Source organism: Oryctolagus cuniculus, chromosome 5, assembly GCF_964237555.1.
Source record: "Oryctolagus cuniculus chromosome 5, mOryCun1.1, whole genome shotgun sequence".
Classification (NCBI taxonomy): Eukaryota; Metazoa; Chordata; class Mammalia; order Lagomorpha; family Leporidae; genus Oryctolagus; species Oryctolagus cuniculus.
The window spans coordinates 42,308,297-42,324,928 of NC_091436.1; the positions used below are offsets into that span (position 1 = coordinate 42,308,297).

The 16,632-nt window shown below is 40.4% G+C and overlaps 1 protein-coding gene, 1 long non-coding RNA gene and 1 pseudogene across 4 annotated transcripts in view; 1 reads left to right on the forward strand and 2 right to left on the reverse strand.

The window, feature by feature from the left end:
- The window catches only part of LOC127492967 (uncharacterized), a 97,989-nt gene extending 91,482 nt beyond the window's left edge, over nucleotides 1-6,507 (reverse strand). The window contains exon 1 of the long non-coding RNA XR_007922832.2: nucleotides 6,386-6,507. This is a non-coding gene — a long non-coding RNA (uncharacterized lncRNA). The remainder of the gene's footprint in view (nucleotides 1-6,385) is intronic.
- ECHDC1 (ethylmalonyl-CoA decarboxylase 1) overlaps nucleotides 6,197-16,632 on the forward strand; it is a 37,881-nt gene continuing 27,445 nt past the window's right edge. The window contains exon 1 of one of the 3 annotated variants that reach the window (XM_008263477.4): nucleotides 6,197-6,717. The gene's annotated coding sequence lies outside the window, so the exon portion shown is untranslated. Of the gene's footprint in view, nucleotides 6,718-7,176; nucleotides 7,297-16,632 lie in introns of those variants that run through there. The other 2 variants (XM_008263478.4, XM_002714807.5) reach the window with 2 other exon arrangements.
- On the reverse strand, nucleotides 10,891-11,016 carry LOC127493362 (small nucleolar RNA SNORA51; annotated as a pseudogene).

Genomic DNA, 16,632 nt, shown 5'->3' on the forward strand with positions numbered 1-16,632 from the left:
ATTAACCCGCTGGGGCACAGTGCTGGCCCCAACCCCTCACTTTTGATAATTAACAAGGGAACAACAATTAAACTGCACCCTAACAAATATGTACAGACCTTTCCACTTAACAGCTGCAATACACATCTCAAAAGTATATGGGACATTTTCTAGGACAGATCATATAGTAGGTCACAAAACAAGTCTCAAAAAATTTGAAAGAACAGAAATCATATCAAGTATCTTTTCTGACCACAATGCAATAAAAAAAGAACTCATTAAGTATAAAATTTTGGAAACTACAAAAATACACAGAAATTGAACAACTTAGTCCTGATTAATCACTGGACCAAGGAAGAAATCTAAAAAAAAAATTTTTTAATTTCTTCAATGAAAATGGTAAAACAGGGGCCAGCGCTGTGGCTCACTTGGTTAATCTAATCCTCCACCTGCGGTGCCAGCATCCCACATGGGCGCCAGGTTCTAGTCCCGGCTGCCCCTCTTTCTTTCTTTCCTTTTTTTTTTGACAGGCAAAGTGGATAGTGAGAGAGAGAGACAGAGAAAAAGGTCTTCCTTTTGCCGTTGGTTCACCCTCCAATGGCCGCCACGGCTGGCACGCTGAGGCCGGCACACCGCGCTGATCCGATGGCAGGAGCCAGGTGCTTCTCCTGGTCTCCCATGGGGTGCAGGGCCCAAGCACTTGGGCTATCCTCCACTGCTTTCCCTGGCCACAGCAGAGAGCTGGCCTGGAAGAGGGGCAACCGGGAAAGAATCCGGCGCCCCTACCAGGACTAGAACCCGGTGTGCCGGCGCCGCTAGGTGGAGGATTAGCCCATTGAGCCGCGGCGCCGGCCTAGCTGCCCCTCTTTCATTCCAGCTCTCTGTTGTGGCCTGGGAGAGCAGTGGAGGATGGCCCAAGTGCTTGGGCCCTGCACCCGCATGGGAGACCAGGAAAAAGCACCTGGCTCCTTGCTTCGGATCGGCGCAGCGCTGGCCGTAGCAGCCATTTGGGGAGTGAACCAATGGAAGGAAGACCTTTCTCTCTGTCTCTCTCTCTCTCACTGTCTATAACTCTACCTCTCAAATAAAAGAAAAAAAAAAGGAAAAAAGAAAATGGTAAAACAACATACCAAAACCTATGGAAGATAGTAAAAGAAGTACAAAAATGGAATTTTATAGCAGTAATGCTTGCATTAAAAAGTTGGAAAGTTAACTAGCATTGTGGAACATTGTGTTAAGTCCCTGTCTATGACGTCAACATCCCATATGAGCGCTTATTCAATCTCTGGCTGCTTCACTTCTGATTCAGTTCCCTACTAATGCACCTGGGAAAGCAGTAGATGATGGCTGAAGCGCTTGTCTCCTGCTAAACATATGGGAGACCTGGATGGAGTTCTATGGTCCTGATTTTGGCCTGGCCCAGCTCCAATGGTTGTGATCATCTGGGGAGTGAACCAGCAGATGGAAGATTTCGCTCTCCCTTTCTCTCTGTAACTTTGCCTTACAAATAAACAAAATAAACCTAAATATATATATATATATATACACACATATCAAAAAAACAAGTTTGCACTGCACCTCAAAGGAACAGAAAAACAAGAACAAATCAAACCCAAAGTTGATAGAAGAAATAACAAAATTTAGAGCACAAATTAATAGATTTTAAAAATTCAAAAAATCAATAAAAAGTTGATTCTTTGAAGAGATATGCAGAATTGATAAGCCTTTCAAGCAACTGAAAGAAGATTCAAATATACAGAATGAGAGATTAAAGTGGAGACATTGTGAGTGACACCACAGATATACCAAATATTGTTAAAGATTTCTATGAACAATTACATAGCAAGAAATTAAGTAACCAACCTAGAAGAAATGACCAAATTCTTGGGCACAATCACCTTACCAAGACTGAATCATGAGGAAATGGAATATCTAAACAGACAAATAATAAGCAACAAACTTGAATTTGAAATAAAAAAAAAACACCTTCCAGTAAAGAAAAGCCTGAGATCAGATGGCGTCACTGCTGAATCACATCAAAATTTAAAGAAGAATCAAAACCAATCTTTCTTAAATTATTTTAAAAAAAAGAGTAGGAAGAAACTTTTCTAAATTCATTTTATGAAATCACCATTATCTTAATACTAAAATCAGAGGACACAGGAACAAAAAAGAAAGCTGCAGGCCAACATCTTTGATGAACAAAAATACAAAAACCCTCCACAAAATACTAACAGATAGAATCCAACCTCATATTATAAGACGATTCACCACTATCAAGTGGAATTCATCCCAGGGATGCAAGGATGGTTTAATGGTAGTAAATCAATACATATGATATATTACACTGACAGAATGAGGGAGTAAAACAAATCATACGATCATTTCAATAGATGCAGAAAATTCCTTCAGGATTAAACGTTTGACCAAATTAGGGACAGAAGGAAAATTTTTCAATATAGTAAAGGCCATATATAACAATCCAAGAGTTAATATCATATTGAATGGGAAAAAGCTGAAGACTTTCTCTTTAAGATCTGGAACAAGATAAGGATCCTTACTTTTACCACTTTTATTCAACAACATACTGGAAGTCCTAGCTAGAGCAATTAGGCAAGAGAAAGAAAGAAAAGGGGCATCTCATTGGAAAGGAGGTATTCAAACTGTCACTGTTGGCAGATGACATGATGTTATATATAGAAAACTTCAATGATTCCACCAAAATGCTCTTAGAACTAATAAAGAAATTCTGCAGGATACAAAGCTGGTACACAAAAACCAATATCATTGTTGTTTACCAATAGTGAATCATGTGAAAAAAGAACAATGAAAGCAGTCCAATTTCCAATAGCTACAAATAAAATAAAATACCTGGAAATAAACTTAACCAAATAGGTGAAAGTTCTCTAGCAATTAAAACAATATGTTATTGATGAAAACATGGAAGAATACACAAAGAAATGGAGAGACATCCCATATTCATGGATTGGAATAATCAATATCATTAAAATGTGCATACTACACAACATGATTTAGAGTCCATGCAATTTGTATTAAAATACCAATGATATTTTTACAGAACTCAAAAACACACTACTAAAATCTGTATGGAATCAAAAGGCTCCAAATAGCCAAAGTGATTTTGAGGGGGGAAAAACAGGAGGCATTACACTATCTGAACTTAAAATATATCACAAAGGTAAGTAATTAAAACAGCATGGCATTTGCATGAAAATAGATTCATCAAGCAGTGGAATGAAACAGAAATCCTAGAAGTAAATCCACATATCTACATCTAAGTGTTTTTTTGAAGAAGGTGTCAAGAAAATGCATTGGGGGTCAGTATTGTGGCATAGCAGATTAACCCTCTGCCTGCAGCCCTGGCATCCCATATGGGCACCAGTTCATGTTCTGGCTGCTCCTCTTTGGATCCAGATTTCTGCTTATGGCCTGGGAAAGCAGTAGAAAATGGCCCAAGTGCTTGGGCTCCTGCACCCATGTGGGAGGCCTGGAAGAAGCTCCCGGCTCCTGGCTTCAGATCATCTCAGTTCCTGCCTTTGTGGCCATTTGGAGGAGTGAATCAGGGGAATGGAAGACCTTTCTCTCTGTCTCTCTCTCTCTGTCTATAACTTTACCTCTCAAATAAGTAAATAAAATATTAAAAAAGAAAATACATTGGAAAAAGGATGTTATTTTTAATAGATGGTGATGAGAAAATGGGATACCTACAGGCAAAATGAAATAAGAATCCTTATTCTCACCATTTACAAAAATCAACTCAAAATAGACTCGAGCCCCAATTGTAAGACCTGAAACTTTGACATTACTGAGACAAGAAAATGAATCAGAATATTGGAATGGGCAAGGATTTTCTAGATCAGACCCCAAAAGCACAGAAAATAAATGAAATGCCGTACACCTTGCCACACCCCTCTTCCTCTCAGAGATCAGGCAAGTGTACTATGAGGCAATGTGATGCCTGGATTGTAGGTATTTGCCAGCAATAAAAAGCAACCCAAATACAACTATGTTCTTTAGTTTTTTTGAGCCTTGTTCCCCTTTGTTATCTTCATGAGAAAGAATTTCATAAAGGGAAATAATATCTATTAATGAAAGCAGATTTGTTTCAGTGTCTGTATTGTTTTTTTCAGGCCTCTCTTCTCACCTCAGATTCTTTTTGACAGGCAGAGTTAGACAGTGAGAGAGAGAGAGAGAGACAGAGAGAAAGGTCTTCCTTCCATTGGTTCACCCCCCAAATGGCTGCTACAGCCGGTGCACTGCGGCCAGCTCACCACGCTAATCCGAAGCCAGGAGCCAGGTTTTTCCTCCTGGTCTCCCATGTGGGTGCAGGGCCCAACCACTTGGGCCATCCTCCACTGCCTTCCTGGGCGACAGCAGAGAGCTGGATGGAAGAGGAGCAACCGGGACAGAATCCAGCGCCCCAACTGGGACTAGAACCTGGGGTACCGGTGCCGCAGGCAGAGGATTAGCCAAGTGAGCCACCTCAGATTCTTAAATTGAGAGAGAATACTCCTAGAGACATCAATGTGACTGGTGCCAAAAAGTAGACTTATTTCACCTTCCTTGATACTGCGGCACCATATTATCAGAGGTTTTATATCGTCTTTTCTTCACTCATCTCAACTTGTTATCTTTTCAACTTGTTAGCTAATTCTTAGTCAATAGGTAACTACAAAATGTTGGACAAAAGACATGGAATAAGACAGTATCATCCCCAAGTGACATTTATTTTCTATTTAATGAAGATACTATCCCAGAGCTACACAAAAATGTTCAAAGGTCGAGCTTCTTAGCCACAGCTGCTAACCTTGGAAGGTTGCAATACCACATATACATATATAAGTCTAAGGCACAAATAATATATCTGTCTCCTTCATCATTCTACAAACTGATAGATTAATTCTCCTAGACCAGTTAATCAAGTGACTCTCATGTTCAAAACAGCATAATGGCTTAACTTGCCTGTTTTACAATAAATGGGAATTAAATACTTCTAATGACTTCCTTCTACCAGTCCACACTGGTCTCTCACTTCTTCTCTATCATACACAACTCAGCACCACAAAACTTCACTGTCATCCCTGCTTCACTCCTTTGGCACATTCTGTTCCCTGTGCTAGAAACACTTCCTTTACTTATTTCAGTTTTACCTACAACTCCATCCAAGTCCCAGCAGGAAGTGACTTGACCAAGTTATGTGCCTGGGATGACACTTGCTCTCCTTGCAATGCCACCTGAGGAAGCACAACTATTTGTTCTGGGCAACACCCAAAGAGTGACAGGTCCTTGATCTTCCTGTCTCAGGCATTTACTAGAGAGGGCTTATAGTAGCAAATGTGTACTTAGTGCAATTCAGAAGTACTCTCCGAATACCTAAGAGGCATTCCTTTGAAAAGGATGAAGCCCAGCTCCATGTATGGGAGAATAAAATCCCAAAGTAAATAACCTAACAGGCACAACCGGCCTAATCACATTTACACCAATTAATCTTGCCTAGCTTTACTTCTCTCATTACTGAGCACCCACACTGACTGTCCCTTAAGGGCCAAATTACCTCTACACCAACTAGAATGACACTCTTTCTCCTACTGTCTGTATTTACAGCATAAAAATCTATTTCCACCGCTTTAATATGCAGCTGTATTCATCTTTGACATCCACTACCCAAGATACACCTTCAGTACTTCGTCTTTGAGTAAAAAAGACTCTAATCCTGTAAGCTATCTTCCAAACTACTACCTGTCTGCACCATAAAATAGGTTTTAGCACAGAATTTTAACATTACGGAGCTGTATAAAGAACACGTCACACTCAGGGCAGATTGTCAGTATACAGTTTTTTAAATGTCAAAAAATACCTATTTTCCCCTCAGCATCAGTATTTTTCCCTCGGCTCCCCGTCCATTATTCCTAGAAACTGCCTTCTCGCCCTCTCCTTCTTCCCCGGCTAAGAGCGCGGGACAGGAAACTAAGCCAGGTTCGCTGACCACGATCCCAGAGCCAAAAAATTCCAAGCAAGCACAAAACAGCCCGCAGTGCTGGGCTCGCTTGCAACCGGGTCCGCTGACGGTACAATCGGGTAAAGTGGCCCAGGGGAAAGGCGCATCTCGCTGTGGGGACGGGTCTTCCGGGGTCACAGGGGCGCTGGGATGAGGAAGAGCACGTGGGGAGCGGAGCGCGGGCGCCGTGAGGCCGGAGGGAGTCGCCACGGAGTCCTCAGTGGACTGAGGCGGGCGGAAGAGGATCTTGCAGGAGCGAAAGGGAGACCAGGAAGGCGGAAGTGGGGGTGCCGGGGAGCGGAAGGGGGTCGCGGGAGAGCGGAAGGGGAAGTCACCGCTGCCGGCTGCAGGGTCCTGCGTCCGTGCTTTCTGGTCCTACGGATTCACCTTTGGTGTCATCAGGAAGAGAGTCCTAAACATGTCGCCGTGGTGCGGACTCTAGGGCTGTGCCAAGCGATTCCAGGCTGTGAGCCGCGCGGCCCGGCTGCCCGCTGTCCGCGAAGTCGCAGCGCAGGCTCACTGCCCTCTGCTGGCCGTGGGGGCGCAGGGCCGAGCGCCGCGGACCGACGTTGCGAGGTGAAGTAGGGCGCCGGGGCAAGAGTGGAACTTTGCAGAGAACGTGGGAAAATGGTGACTTTTTAACGTTTGCAAAGGGATAAGGAGGCTTGTTGCCAACGCTCTAATTTCACTTGTGAATAATTTCAAAGCCCCGTACTAAGGTAATAATCCCTGGAACCTCCGTAATTGTCCCTTCCCTTTTGTATTACATACATGATCTTGCTTAACAGACGTTTCTTAAACCATCTGGTTTCGTGCAGCCAACTTTTCACCGATAAAAGTTAGTGTTGGTTGTTTTACGCTAGTTTTTGCAGCCGCAGTACACCCTTTAACCGCACGCACAGAAGGTATCCTTTGTCTAGAGGGTTAAATTGCTTACAGATTCAAAAGGCTGATAGGTACTTGGAGGCTAAGTCAGCACTTCTCTCCTCGCCACCTTTTCGTTACCAGCCACTGCTTGTAGGTGCTAGGTATAGAGATACAGCTGATGTGGGCGGGAATAAAAGGGCGTTTTCTTTTTGAAGATTGAGCACTCACCTGAAAGAAATACACTTGGGGTTGATTAGGGGTGGAGAAGTGTAGTTGTTGTGAAATCCGGGGGAGGGAGGGGCGTGGTAATAAAACAGCTGATCTTTTCTTAGCAGCCTATTGGGTTCTGACCTGAAAGATGAGTGGGTAATAATCTTTTGGGGCACAAGCAGTGATCAGCATTCCAGTAAGGGGAACCAGCTTGTGAAGAGGTAAGTTGAATCGAAGTAAGTGTAAGAATAATAAACAGGGAAGCTGGAGAGTTGGTTTTTGGACAGATTCTTAAGTCCCTGTATGGAATTTAGTCTTGAAGGAAATTTTAATTGGCATTTCCTGCTTGTCAGATACTATTCCAGGTCCTTCAGATGCCCTCTTGCACTTAAGTCTAATGGGATGATTAGGTTGAAGAACTAATTAGGGTGAAGTAGTAAGTGAGGGTTATGATGAGGGGTATAAAAGTGAGCACAGATAGGAAGGGAACTTTGATGTAGTCTGGGGTGTTCCAGGAGATGACGTGGAGTTACTCTAAGGAAGAGGTTAGTGTAACAGATATTGGTGTCACACATGCAAAGGATTGAAATGATGAATGAGAAACCTGAAGGATTTGAGGAACTAAACGTGTTCATTTGGTTGTATGATGGCGGCATGCAGTGAAACTTGAAAAGTAGTTGATTTGATGACAACCTAAAATAAAAACTTTAGAAGTGGCCTATGTTGACAGCGTAAAAGCAAATTAATATGACTTTTCCTTGTTTGCTACCTGCCTTAGGTTGTTTTCCTGTTAAGCATGGGTTTCTGTTTGCTGTTTGGAATAAATGATTTCAACATAAGATAAAAACAGGAAAAGGGTTTCGAGAGAACATCTAGCTTATTTCCAGTGCCCTGAGAATAACTGTGTTCGTTCACTTTCACAGAACTCGACCTTCGGTCTCAGATGGCCATAAGGAGTTCCCTTGCTGCCCCATTGCTAGTGGCTTAGCAGTGAACTTCCTTGTCTCGGTGTACTTTCTGCGTGCAGTGGAAAGAATGGGTCATCAAAGAAGGAGGTACCTTTCTCTGAAGGGAGGAGAGAACCTCCACTTTGACCATGGCCTTGTCTAAATATGATCAGAGTCGGTGAACTCAGGGGGCTTCCATAGCCTTGGCAGCTCATGACAAGAGCCTAGGGTGATTACTGAGGCCATAAACAAGAGTGTCAATTTGTTAAGTCAACAACAGGAGTCACTGCGCACTTACTCCTCATGTAGGATCTTTGTCCTTAGTGTGCTGTACATTGAGATTTAATGCTATAACTAGTACTCAAACAGTATTTTTCACTTTATGTTTCTGTGTGGCAGCAAACTGTTGAAATATTTACTTAATGTCTGCGTGCAAGTTTTAAACGTTTTTTGCCCTGAGGGTAGTTTTTAAAATTATAAATGCTTCAAAACCTTTTCATTGCCTTCTAATTCTGGAAGAAATCCCAAATACTGATTGTTTAATTTTATTTGTTTGCTTGTAGTTTCAGAGACCATCATTTCTCTGATGGCTTCCACCTTATCTCCTCGATCTCAGCATTGAGTTCTTGTCTGTGGTAGTCTTTGAATTTAGATCTGGGTTGAAGGCAAACCCAGGAAGTCATTATTCAATTTTTAGATTGGATTCCTAAACTTGGGGCTAGCAAATCTTGTAGTCTTAAGAGGGGTCCTTGAGTTTTTCTGGCACCACTTTAATAAGACAAAGAGATATAAAAGAGAAAGGGGAGAATTAGAAGTGGGGAGAGAATGAGGGTACAAAGAGCAAATATAGAATAGGGAAAAGGATATATAAAGTAGTGGCATAAGGTTTTCTTCAAAAAGTCAGCATTTCAAAGATAGATTAATGATTTCTAATGAGGCAAAATACTATTACAGAAATATGTAAATGTTGAATTAGTAAAGGATAATGAACTGCATATCTTAGCATTCATACTAATTGCCCTAATATGAAAGCAGAATATATTTTGCTGATTGATTCTATTATCTCACAATGATAGTTAAAAATGATTGAGGTAGGCTTTTGGTAGAGAGGTTAGTTTACCACTTAACCCTAATCCCATATCAGAGTGCTTGATTTGAATCCTGGCTCCTCTGCTTCTGATCCAGCTTCCTTCTAATGATGTGAGCTAAGGTGTATTAATTGTTACTCCAGGCTCTTGTCTCACGCAGAGACAAGTGTTCTAAGTGCAGACACGTATAAGGTATGCTAAGTGATAACAAACTTCTTTCAGTAGGTGAGAAAGTGAACATGTATGCAATCATGAGCTTGGGTTGCTCCACATGGAGAAATATCCATCATGAGTGGGCCGTGGGCCAGAGGAGTGCCCCAAGGGAGAAGGGGTGGAGGAGGAGAGACCAAGACACCTGTGAGGCACCTCCAGGCACGGTCTATGGTAACAGAGCTTCCCCCAGTTTTTGGCTTCTTTTATGAGATACGGGGTGGTGCCCCTGCAGATGTGAAGCCTCCTGGGAATTTTATGCTACCTCCATAAGTCCCATGAGGGCCGCCTTTATATCCATATTTTCGTGGTGTGCCCTCTTAAACCTCAGATGAAGCAGATGCATCTCAGTAAAGGGGGTGTTTTGATTGACAGGTAGAAGGATGGAATTATATATGGAAACTTGCAACTTCCAACTCAGCAGACCTATCTGGGTGCCTGCCTATTCATTACACATCACTAATGAACACCCTGGAAAGCAGAATATGGTGGCTCAAGTACTGGATACCACCACCCACATGGGAGACCAGGATTGGGCACTGGGTTTCTGGCTGCTGTAGGCATCTGGGGAGTGAACCAGCAGATGCAAGATCTTTTCTCTGGTTCAAATTTTTTTCAAAAGCTTAGGGCAGGTATTTAGCTTAGAGGTTAAGGTGTCTGTGTCCCATATTGGAGTAACTGGGTTCAATATTCAGATCTAGCTCCTGGCTTCAGCTACCTGCTAATGCAGACGCTGACAGCTGCAGTGCTGTCAACCACTTTTATGGGAAACCTGGATCCAGTTCCCAGATCCTGGTTTCTGTCTTAGCCAGTCCCAGCCCGTGTGAGTTTTTGGGGAGTGAATTGGTCGTTGGGAGCTCTGCCTCTCTAGATCTCCATCTCTTTCCTCCTGCCCCTCCTCTTTCCTCTCCTCCTCTACCTTCTCTACCTCTCAAATAAATATGTGCTTTTTAAAATGCCAATGATTTTTGAAAGCCACTCTTTATTTTCCGGTGTAATTCCTTGTTCATTTTCTAAAACAGAAGATTATTGAAATCTTAGGCAAATTTTAAAAAATTATCCTCTGTTCCCTTAGCAAGTTTCTTCATGTTTATTGCTGAAGTCATGATCATTGTGGAAAAGATTAGGATCTCTGCTCCAAATGAATTTTCTCCCTTGAATTGTCTCCCCACTTGATTCTGTCCTGGGAAAAAGCATACATAGAGCACAGTCTACAAAAATGCAAGCTCCTGGAATACCGTGTGTGGGTCTGAATAGGTAGCCTCCCAGCTTTGTGAGTGGAACTGGTAAGTGACATGGAGAGCTTATTTTCCCTAGAGGAGAAGCAGCCCTAAGAGGCCTACTCTTATTTCCATATCTCCCTCTGGAAGGGGGAGTGGGGAAGATGAGGACAGAGTAGTTAAGTCTGGGTTTCTCTTTTAAATTTTCTAATAGCAGTTGCTAGCAGTTTGCTACAATACTGACTTGGTAAACTGCCTCTCCTTCTGAGAAACTGGCAGGGAATGTATCAGGATAGCCATAACCTGTAACACCCAGTAGCTGTGTGAGAAACATCTATTCATTTTTTTTGCCATGTCCCCCCATTCATAGTAGAGACCAGGCATGAAGCCTGAGTTGAGGTATATTTGGGGAAAGTCTACTCTGCCTCCTCTTTCTATACAGTCAGTGTAAGAATGCAGCCAGTGGTAAGGAGGCCTCAGATAATTGAAGTGGGACACATAATTACTAATCAGACTCTTATAAAATTTGTATTATAGATATTAAATATAGAAAGTACCTTCATATTGCCTATAAACCCTATTCCTTTAAAAGTGTTATTTTGATTAATGACCTAATAGATATCATGTTGGATGCAAACCCATTTTGTAAACATGAATGAAACCAGAAACAGAGCTCTTGCTGTTCCCACTCCTCTATTTCCAAAGACTAGCAGAAATTCCTCAGCTGGTACTGAAGGAGGAATATTGACACCGTGGCAAGCTGACCAGAGATCAGTGGGAAAGAGAACTTACTTCTCTTCCTATATATGATTCCCTCACACACTTTGGGCCACATATCCCAGACTTGAACATTTCTTAGAAACCCAGAAATGAAATAATTTTCATTTTGTAAATATAAAACTTTAGGAAATGAGGGGTACTTATAATACCTCTGTAATGTTAAGCATATGTCATTCAGTTCAACAAATATTATAAAACTGTATGCTAAGGGCTGTGAATAAGATATAGTCCCTGTCTGTAACAAATTTTTGATTTAATGGAATAAGGAACTCACCCCCAAAATACTACCTTTCATCTCATATCTAATTCTCTATTACCTTTTCTGGTTGTGCATCAATTTTTAAGAGATAACATTACTTTTAAGGTATCTTGCTTATGTTGCCAGATGTACCAGAGATTTTGGATTGCTTATGAGTTTCTTATCACCAGTAGCTACCAATGTAAAATTTCTTTTCCCTATTAAATTTCTTCTGTATAAAAATATAGAGTACTTAAGAAGTTCATTTTTTTAAAGATTTTATTTATTTATTCAAGAGGTAGAGTTACAGACAGTGAGAGGTAGAGACAGAAAGGTCTTCCATCTGCTGGTTCAAGAAGTTCATTTTCAATTTGGCAAGGTAGAATATTACTAGCAAAGGCAGAGACATCCTCAACATTTGGAATAATAGTCTTCAGTTAAAAGTTTGTTGAGAAGTAAATGTAACATACGTACATAGGGTGTGAGAGATATAAAAATCTAAAGAATAATTTAAAAGAAACCCTGTCATAAGCAGAGCACAACCATCCTCTGAAAGAGCCTCTTGGTTTTGTGAGCTGAGCTGACCTTGAGAGCTTATTTTCGTAGAAAATATCCCTGAGAAATGCTTAGCCCTACTGTGTCTGACTTTCTAATCAGTGAGCAAAAATCATTTTTAATAGAAGTATATATACAGACTAGTAATGTACAGCTTCTTTATTATATTTAATCATATAGTCTGTATATAAAGTATGTTCTTGTCCATTCAAAAGACTTGTGAGTCTAGACTACTATGGAATGACTTGAAAGAGTATCCCAGATATTTAATAAATTGATAAATTTTTTAAAGATTTACTCATTTATTTGAAAGAATTAGAGGGAAAGACAAAAAGGTATTCCATCCACCGGTTCACTCCCCATACGGCCACAACAGCCAGGGCTAGGACAGCCTGAAACCAGGAGTTTCTTCCAGGACTCCCATGTGGGTGGCAGGGGCCCAAGCACTTAGGCCATCGTGCTTTTCCCAGGCCTATAGCAGGAGCAGGATCAGAAGTTGAGCAGTTGGGATACTAACCCACCTGGGATGTTGTGTTGCAGGCAGCAGCTTTACCTGTTATACTATAATGCCAGCCCTGATAATTGTTTTTTTAAAATTTGGCTTAAATATTGGTATCTGACCTGGGATGTATGCATCTGATGTAGGAGTGCCTAGGTTGGAGTTCCAGCTCCACTCCCTATTCCAGCTTCCTGCTAGTGTGCACCTTGGGAGGCAGCAGATGATGGTATGAGTACTTGGATGCCTGACAACCATACGAGAGATTCAGATTGAGTTCTGAGCTGCTACCTTCAGCTTAGCCTACCCTTGGCTGTTGCAGGCATTTGGAAACAACCACTGGCTGGGAGCCATCACATGCATACTCTGTCTCTCTCTCTCTTTCAAATAAGTATATTTTAATGTACACACTTACTTGGAGGAAAAGGAGTAAGGACTTTGGTTGAGAGCTTTTGTATTTTTTCTAAATTTGAAGTAAGTTGCTCTAGTGCAAGTGTGGGGAACTTCTTGCCCTTTGGGCCATATAAAGCCTGGGAAATCATTTGGTATCGCCTTGCCAAGATAGGCAGGACTCAAAATTCACTAAATCTGTGGCAGTCTAATTTTTAAGTTGATAATTTTGTATGGCATGAAAAGGTTCCCCACAACCATGAAGAAAGTACTCATGAAGGTAAGCTTTTTTTTTTTTTTTTTTTTTTTAAGATGTATTTGAAAGGCAGAGACATAGAGAAAGAGCTCTTCCATCCATTGATTCGCTCTCCAAATGGCCATGATGGTCAGAGCTAGGCCAGGCTGAAGCCAGGAGCCAGGAATTCCATCCACGTCTCCTATGTGGGTTCAGGGATCCAAGTACTTGGGCCATGCTCTGCTGTTTTCCCAGGCACATTAGCAGGGAACTGGATAGGAAGTGGAACAGCCAGGTCTCAAAGCAGTGCTCTGAAAGTGGATCTAGCATCATAGGTGATTGCTTAACCTGCCATGCCGTAACACCAGCCCAAAGGTAAGCTTTGTAAAATGGAAATGCCTTGTTCCATTTTGTGCTGCTACAACAAAATACCTGACAGTGGGTAATTTATAAAGAACATAAATTTATCTCTCACAGTCTTGGAGGCTGGGAAGTCCAAGTCCAAGTTCATGGTGCTGGCATCTCATAGGGGCTGCTGTCTGCTTCCAAGATGGTGCCTTGAATGCTAAGTCCTTGGCAGAGGGCGTATACTGTGGGCAAGGGGGGCAAAGTCCCTCCCCATGTCATGCTCTTATTATTTACATATATGGTAGTACTTCTTTGCCATTTAGAATTTCCATATCATTCTTTGGTATCACAGTTATCTTCTAATTCTTAGATGTGCACAATAATTTTATATATTACCAACAGAGTATCTATTGCACTAATTTAGAGTCTGGGAACACCTGTAATATAAACCATCTTTTATTTTCTGTATATTGTGCCATTGTATATTTCCATGTTCTAATTTTCTTTGGAAATTTATTTCAAAAATCTTAAATGTCCATTGAGTTAACTGGAAATATCCTGGAATGTTGAAAAATCATGTTTGGTAATAATTCCTTCAAGCTTCTAGGTCTTTAATAGGCATTAGATATCTTGAAATCAGTTAATTCCATAATATCAGTTCCTTAATTACATAATTTTCTAATTTAATAATCTATGACAGATGACGGGGGATGGTAGGATGTTGCATAAATTAAGGATACTGCATTAGTTTTGGAGACAGAGTCTGAAATAAGCAACAAGTAAAGATGTTAAAGCTAATTTTAAATATGTAGATATTTTATTTTGCAGTTCATGGTGTTTGATTTCTTTCCTTGGTTGCTTGTTCTGTTAATCATGTTGATGCAGACCACTATTAATCATAATCTATTAAGTTTGTTACCTAGTGTGTTTACTGTTTTTTTTTTTTTATCAGCTACAGGCAACTGGTCACTTTTTTTGAGGGAGGGAAGGTACGGAGTAACTATATGATAGGATAGCATATGATAATTGAGAGCAGGTTCTGTCACAGATTGTAGGATGGCAAGTAAAAGCACCTTTGTTCTTGGAAAAATAACAAGTTCTTATTCTTGGATATCATTCTGTAAGACAATGAGCACCTTACTACCTTTTTTTTTTTCTTTTTGATGTTAAACCCTCTAAAACATAGTTCTCTGATAGTCATTACATTTTATTTAGTCACCTTGAAGAGGTTTTAGGAAACAACGTGGTCTCTTCAATATTGTATTTACAAATTACCTTAATGGGTAAAATTTTAAATACTGTTCCCAAGTTGTAAGATATATCCCTTAGTTGCCTATATATTATTAGTGGCTTATATATTAGAGACATTTTAAAAACTATAAAAAGTTTATTTCACTTAGCCACTTGATGATTTATTTTTTACTTCCCCATATTTTCCTTCATTAACTATTTAGTAAGTACCTTTTAGTGTTGACTACTATACTAGACACTTGTGATAGAAAGTATATGCTTCAGAGAACTTCTCTCAAGTATCCTTCCTACTGAGACAGACAAATGAAAAACAAAAAAATGTGTGGAATCTATTAAAATGGAAAACTGATATTACAGTATACTGGGCTGGGGCAAATATAGTACTGATTACTTCTACTTAAGGAATTTCTTTTAGGTGGAAGCTTAGGAATTCAGTATTCAAAGATGATTGGAGATTTACCAGATTAGAGTGGGAGGAAAGAATATTATAGGCAGGAAGTAGTAATGTAAAATACTTGGTAAATTTGCAGGACTTTGGTTGTTTGGTATCCCATATAGATTGTATATAGAGATATTATGAAAGAAGAGATTCAGGACTGTTAGATAAGGATCAAATCCAGCAGCACTTTGGACTTGATCCATTTGGTAATAGAGGTCTATTTAACAATCTTAAGTTTGAAATGCCCTGATTGTTTTATAAAGATAGCCACAGGACTTTGAGGATTATGTTACTCCAGATGAGGTTAAATGAGGTTTGAACTGTATTAGTATTAGAGGGAGTGGAGGAGAGAGGATGAGAAATATGAGAAAAAAGACATTGTATTAGAGGTACATTGCATGTAAGAAGTGAGGAAGAGAAGGAGATTTGGGTTGATCTAGAGATTTTTCCTGTGTGGGTCTGAAGATCAAAGATACAGTCAATAGCCAAGGGAGGGAATAAAGAAATAGCAACAGGTTTTAGGACAAGATGAATTCATGTTTAGGTAATGATTTTGAGATACCCGTGATATATCTTAAGTGTATTTCTGGTAGACAATATTGAGTTGAATGTACAAGTGAAAGGTCTGAATTGGAGACAGAAGTATAGGATTTGTTTTAGGAAAACTGGACTGAAGAGTAAAAGATCTTCAATAAATCAGTACTAAGGCAGATAGATAGAAAAAAGTGGGCAAAAAACTTAAACAGTCACTTGCCTAGCGATGATATGCAAATGAAAGATAAGTATAAGAAAGTGGGGCTTGTCTTCATTAGACATGATATGAATACAAAATTAAACTACAGTGAGGAGTTACCCATTAGAATGCCTAAAATTGAAAGAAAAAAAGGCAATTGCAAATGACAAAAAGTTTGTGAAGCAACTGAAACATTCAGTATCTGTTGGAATAAACATTGGTACAACGATTTTGGGAAATCCTTTTGACACTGTCTTCTAAAGTTGAACAAATGAACAAAACCACACATTATGTGTGTGTGTGTGCGTGCACATATACGTGTGCATTTGGGGTGAGGAGTGGGGTTTTAGTGTCTGCTCTGACTCCTACTATGATCAATTTGGAGCTACCAATGGGTTAAAAAACTAACTTGCAAAATTCTTCAGTGGGTAAGAATTAATAGAAGCTTGGCTGCAACACACCAAGCCAACCAGTTCCTTTTCTGGATGTATACCCATGAGAAATGCATACATTAACCAAAAACACATGCTGAAGTATTTGCAGCAACTCAATTTGTAATGTCAAAAACTGTAATCAGGCATTTTGGTAAAGAAGGTTAAGCCACTACTGGGATGACTGCATCCCCAT